A 7,261-nucleotide genomic window follows, 5' to 3' on the forward strand; every position below is an offset into this window, starting at 1 on the left:
TTGTACAATATTCCCCAACCTCCCTATTGAAATTGATTTTGTTTGGGAGGGGAACACTTCCCAAATCCAAAGACTCATCCAAAGTTTTGAATTGTGATCCAACAAGTAAAGACTAGGCTCAAGGATGTTGTAAGGACAATTTCATCTGGTTCCACTACAAATACCTTGCAGTCAGCAACCTAGTGTGATGTGGAGTGAAATGGAATTCCATTTATTGTCGTAAAATCTCCCTCACTTTATTATTGCTTTCTTCAATGGAATTTCCAATAAGGAAGCTTAATACTATGACTCATTTACTAGCTATTATACCTATAACAAATACTTGTGATGAATATGAGGCAGTGGACTGTGACAAATCTTTCGATGAGACATGAAAACCTGGTTGGTCTGGGCCTGTCTTGACTAGCCTAGTTTCCAATTCTTATTCCTCCATTTCCTAAGTCTTATCGTTTTTAGATGAGGGTGTATCTACCATTTCGGTACCTTCAATATGGCCCACGAGCCTCTTTTGTGCCTTTTCTTTAGGTGTCAAAGTCTTAATCTCCATATTCGTATCAAGAGGATGCAATTCACTTTTAAATTTCCATTCCACTTCAGGTTTAGACTCATGTAAATAAGTCAAAGACTTATTTTCTCTCTCCTTTGGGGAATTACACCATGAGGGTCATATTTCCATATCTAAGCTCTAAAAAATTTCATCTCTTCAAGCAAGGCCTGGATCAACTTGAAAGCATTCCTGGCATTAACAACATAAGGCCCCATAGGCATTCCCAATATGAACAAACGTGCCTTCTTTTAAGGAAAAAAAAGGAGTTTATCTGTGGATAAACTCTCCCTAATGAATTTTAAAGAAAATATTCTCATAGGGATGAAATTAGGTAGGTTTTAGGGGGGAATCTCACACCCACAAATTCTAAACCATGTGTGGATTTCAAACAAATACCAGTCCACTACCTTGGCCTGTTTGTCGAGTTGGACAATTTCTTTATGCTAGGGGGGGAACCCTAGGAGGAGACACACCATGATGATCCTTTATGAGATGGCCATATAGGTGGAGATGAATTGTGAATAGGTCTCAGAGTCTGGTCTTTTTCTAATAGCAACATCCCAATCAAAAAATGAGTTTCTCCTCTCATCCTCAGAGAACAAGTTTAGGCCTAGACACTCAAATTATTCAACATGAGAGTACACAAAAATATAAAACAACGAGGAGTAGTATCTAAAGTATGAAATGGTGGAGAAGTGGTGCATTTACAATCTAATAGCTTTAGACAAATAAGTTGGGATGTTTTGTACGCAACCAGGTTGTATCATTTTCTTAAGGAAGCCCAAGGTGGCTTTGTTGGCTATGTTGGCATCCTCTTCTCCGAGTAGCTTAGAAATGATGGATAAGATAGGATAGAGAGGCTCTACATAGAGGGTGATGGGGAAGTTGTTAGGAATAGGTAAGGCTTCTTTCCTATGACCTACGATCATTTGCAAGAAGGGCTACTTCTTAGTGACTGGGAAAGTATAAAAATAATACATTAGGGTGGTGTTAGTGAACTACAAAATGTGAGGGTGAGAAGGGTACAACAATTATTTTTGAATTAGCTCTTAGATGATTTCTAGGACTTTTACCCCCTGGGAGGAAATGATGTAGTTCTTCTTATCGATATGAGCCACTTCCGACCATGAGACAAACTTTAGGACGTAATGCATAGAGGGTGCAATATGGTAGTATAGCCTTCAGTCCACCACTTGGAAAGGGTCCTCTCCCCTGACATAATTTCCAATCATTTTAATTTGGAGGTCAACTAAGTTATAGGAGTAAAACATGTCTGTGATTTGCGCTTCTAGTTCCATGAGGGATTTAAGGCTTGACAAAGGTTTGGTTCATGGGTTTTTGGAGCCTTAGGGGCTTTTGAGGACATTGAGGCTGATATTTTCTAATTTAAACTGTTCACTGGTGAAAATTATAGTGTACAGGGAGCAGGTTACCTGGTCATCATAGAGAAGGTTGAAAAGGACATTTTGTTGAGTTGTTCAGATGATGTGATGTGTGAAAGATGTTCTTCGCATGCTACTAGCGGGAGGAGAATTGGGAAGTAGCGATTTTTTTTTAAAATTCAAGTGGAGGAAGCCTTTCTATAAAACGTGTAGGCCAATGGTTAGTTGAGATCATGATGATGGCATGGATGGTGGATCCATGTCGTGACGGGATTCACTAATGGCAAGTGGAGTGGTGGATGAGAGCAGGGGGGAAAACATGGGTTATGACTAAATTGGAAATTCTACCCTTTTTCATGCATCATAGTACCGATGGGTAAAATTCGCGAGCTAGCATGGTCCCCACTCTATTCCAGAGGTCGAAGAGTGACACAACAAACCTCCTTGTTTCCCCTTCAAATTAATCTTCATCATTACATCAAAAGATGAATAGTCACCTCTAGAGAGGTAGAAAAGTTTATCATCTGAGCAAGTAGCCCCTTCGTACTGCTTCTGGAAGGTAGCAAGGTAGAGATTAGCGACTATCCACGAAAAAGGGGCGTGATTTTTAACTTTACCTTTATTTCGTGGTCTTGAGGTCAGATATGAGACTTTGGAGCCTATCATTTTCCACCAAATGTCTTTGGGGGAAGAAAGAGAAAAATGACCTTTGTGCCTCTGAAAGCTCAAATTTTTCCTTCGATTTGACGACTACTCCCTTGTGATCTGGTCCTTAACTCTTCTTAGATTCCCCTATTCAAATAGGAAATATACTACCTTTCCTTGTGAGAAATAGGGCCTCTTAAGCATGAAAGCAAAGAAAGGTAGAGTAGGTGAAATTATTTGTAACATTGCTAGAGACAAATTTGTGTGGTGCCCCATCCATCTTGCCTACTTATCAATCATTATCTGGTACCTTTTGTGGTGCAACATCCAGTCCATGGACCTATCCCATTTTGAATTCCTTATAGGTGGAATTAGGTGGCAAGACCGTATTCATAGAATCCAAAGTTATTGATGAACTGTTAGATTATAATATTTTACTACGTCGTATATGAGTGTATGCCATGGTTGGTGTTATTTTGACATATTTCTGAATGATTTCTTTAGCTCATCAAGGCGATATAGTAGCCATTGATCATCTCACTTTATTTTCCACCAATTCTCAAGTTACTAGAAGTGTACACCTCATGGGTGAAACCACACATCACTATCAACATGTCGGGGTGGGATTGTTTAAGGATTCTTCCCTCATGGGAACCTTTCCCCTTCCTCCTCCTTTTCAGCAAATTCCTTCTCAAAAACTCTACCTCGGTTGCCGAGTTCAACATGATATCATCTTGTACTACTCCATTTGATACTTGGATATTTTCTGATCAATCTAATATTTATACCTCTGGTGATCATATACATTTAATGCCATTGAGTGTGGTTATGAAGCCATATATCTAGCTTGTTTGGTGCATTCCAATCCTTCCTCATAGATCAATTGGGTTGATAATTCCTTGGATTATGCCACATATTTTGATCCTTTCTCTCGCACATTTTCTACCGATGAGAGCATCATGGAGATCATGATGCTAGACGATGTGTTGTGGGATGATCATCACCATCATTCCAACTTGCAAGATTCCTTCAAGGATAATCTTAGTGAATTTTATTGACACAGTATTGTTGATTTGTTTGTGAGTTCCGTAGCCATCAACGATGTTGATTTGAGAAGAACCTTTCGAATATTTAAGATACTATTCCTCTCAATATTTCGATCAAACATGGAATTGTCCAAAATCTACATATCAGTGCATCTTTCTCTCCTGATCAGATCGAGACCTATAAATCCCTATTATAGGAATTTAGAGACATTTTCACCTGGCCTTACGAATATTTTCCAGGTATCGATCCAAGTGTCATTGTGCATGAAATTAAAACATATCTCGATGCTAAACCAGTTTGGAAGAACCTATGTCTACTTCATCCCAAGAATGTCGTTGGTATTAAAGTTAAAGTTTAAAAACTTATAAGCGCTGGTTTCATCTACCCGGTAACTTTATTTGGCGTCTAACATTGTTTCTATCCGGAAGAAATAAGGCAATTCATGTGCACATCAATTATCAGGACATTAATCATGCTTGTCTAAAGGATAATTATTGTACCCTATTCATTGGCCATATTTTTTATGACTGTGTTGGCTATGAAATATTTTCCTTTATGGATGGTTTCTCTCGATACAATCAGATAAACATTCTCCCAACAAACCAGCATAAACGTATATTCATTTTTCCCTGGGGCACATTTTCATATAAAAAAATCCCTTTGGGACTAAAAAATGTTGGGGTGATATTTCAGAGGCCAGTGAACTATGCATTCCATGACATCAAACATATTGTGAAACCGTATTTGAATAATTTATCTCCTCACCTGAAACATGAGGTTGATCATCCGGTGCATCTCAGGGCCATATTTTTACATTGTAGACACCATAAAATTTGAGTCATCTGCACAAGTGTATGTTTTTTGTTAGCTCTAGTCGACTTCTTGACTTCATTGTATCGAAGCATGGAATTCAATTAATCCATTTGAAGTACAAGTGATCCTATATCTTCCTACTCCTTCTCTCCTATAGCTTCAATGACTCTAAGGGAAGGCTAACTTTCTACAAAGATTCATCCCTTACTATTTAAAATTGACCAAAGGATTTAGTCACTTATTAAAGAAAGGGGTTCCCTTCCATTTGGATGACACTGCTCAAAAGGCGTTTTATACCTTGACAAATGTTTTGATTTGAGCATCATTATTGTATCCCCCGAATTACCAGCGAGGTTATTTCTTGTATCTCACCACTATAGTTACTACCGTTGTTAATGTATTGGCATAGGAGAAATATTTAGGGACTGAGCATCCTATTTATTACTTGATTTGAAATCTCATGACATACTTAAGGCTTTCCATGATTATAGTTCATAGTTCGTAGAACGAAGAATAAGGTACTACAGATGGGCTATTATTAGCCCACTATTTTTAAAGATGCTAAGAAAGATGCCCAGGCTTGTGATAGCTGCCAAAGGATGGGCCGACCTCATCAATGTAATGAAATGTCACTGCAGCCCCAACTAGTACTAGGACCTTTTGAACGATGGGCATTGGATTTTGTTGGCCTATTTCATCTGCCATCAAACCAAAAGGCCTACATACTGGTTGCCACAAATTGTGTTACAAAGTGGGTAGAAACATTAGTTTTTTGAAGAGCTACAGAAGAAGCTGAACTAATTTCCTTTTCGGGCTACTTGTGCGGTATCGTTTACCTCAGGAAGTGATAACGGATGGAGGATGGCAATTTGTAGGACACCATATTACATCCACTCTAAGGAACCACCACATAGAGTCACTTCCATTCATCACCCGCAGGTGAACAAGCAGGTGGAAAGCACCAATAAGGTCATCGAAGCAATTTTGACCCAGACAGTCTCAACACATCAGCAGGACTAGGTTGCTAGACTACCAGAGGCCTTATGGGCCTATCACACAACTTGGAAAAATACTACTGGATATTCTTCGTCCCAACTTGTATTTGACAAAGAACCTATCTTTCCTATTGACTTTGAAATAAAGTGTCTAAGAACTACTCAAGAAGTGGGATTTGATCTGAAAGAAGCCCAAACCAAGCAACTTCAACAAATAAATGAATTGGATGAGGCTCTACTACTTTCTCTACAACACACAATAATTATTCAGCATCAAAGGGAAAAGTGACACCACGATCTTATTAAAAAGAGGACATTTAAAAAAGGAGATTGGGCACTTTTCTATGACTCCAAACTCTAAGACGTTCCAAGCGAGTTACAGACAAGATGGCTTGCCCCTTATGAAATTGAAGAATTACATAACAATGATACTCTCACTCTAACTACCATTGAAGGGTCTAGCCATGCTTTCAAGGTGAATGGGCATCTGGTGCACCTTTATCACAAACCACTCACCAAAGAGTCTTTTTTTCAATAGGTATGTGATGACCCCACTATGAAAATTTTAGGTGCAAGGAGTGATGACCAGACAGATTTACTCTCATAAAATTTTATCTTTCATCGGCTATAAATAATGTATATATTCTTGCTGCAATCTAGTTAGGCATCACCATGTAAACATGAGGATTTCTCTTGTCTTTTGGTGTGGTTAGTAAGTTTTGTTCAATCAATTGAACAATTTCTATTTAATCAATTGAGAAACACTTAATTTTCTGTGTGCATTGTTGTTCAATTGATTGAATGATTGTTGTTCAATCGATTGAACGATGGTTGATCAATCGATTGAATGATGGTTGTTCAATCGATTGAACGACGGTTGTTCAATCGATTGAACAATGGTTGTTCAATCGATTGAACAACATTTATTTTTATGTCTGTGTTGTTGTTCAATCAATTGAACAACACTTTTTTGGTGTGTGTGTTGCTGCTCAATTGATTGAACGATTGTTCTTTACTCGATTGAACTATTGTTCTTCAATCATTTGAATGATTGTTGTTCAATCAATTGAAAAACACTTACCTTTTTTGTGTTTAGTTGTTCAATCGATTGAACGATTGTTGTTAAATCAACAGAACAAAATTTTTTGTGCTTTGTGTCCAATCATTTAAGCGATTGTTGTTCAGTCAATTGAAGAACACTTTGTGTGTTTTGTTGTTCAATCAATTGAATGATTACTATTCAATCAATTAAACAACACTTTGTGTGTTTTTTGTTCAATCGATTGAACGACTGTTGTTCAATCAATTGAACAACACTTTGTGTGTTTTGTTGTTCAATCGATTGAATGATTGTTGTTTAATCAATTGAACATCACTTATTTGTTTATGTGTATTTTTTTGTTCAATCGTTTGAACAATTTTTTTTCAATCAATTGATCAACACTTTTTCTGTGTTTTGTTGTTCAATCGATTGAACGATTGTTGTTCAATCAATCGAACAACACTTTTTTCATGTTTTGTTGTTCAATCAATTGAACAACACTAGTTCCTTTTATTTTAAGTGTATGTTTTTCAATCGATTAAACGATTACTGTTCAATCAATTCAACAAACCCGATTTTTATTTTTACGTGTTTGTTATTCAATCAGTAAAATGCATAACTGTGATTTATTTTTGTTGTTTCATCGTCGGTCATTCTTTTTTCCATTTTCTTTATCTTCTATGTTTTGAATAAAAACCATCTGGTTGGATTTGTGCCTAATATAAAGAAAAACAGTAATGTTAATAACATTATGACCTATGAAACCTTTTGATGGTTATCTCTATTCGAA

This window comes from Pinus tabuliformis, chromosome 6 (genome assembly GCF_031772625.1).
Source record: "Pinus tabuliformis cultivar Carrire ecotype Pingquan chromosome 6, CPIR1, whole genome shotgun sequence".
NCBI lineage: Eukaryota > Viridiplantae > Streptophyta > Pinopsida > Pinales > Pinaceae > Pinus > Pinus tabuliformis.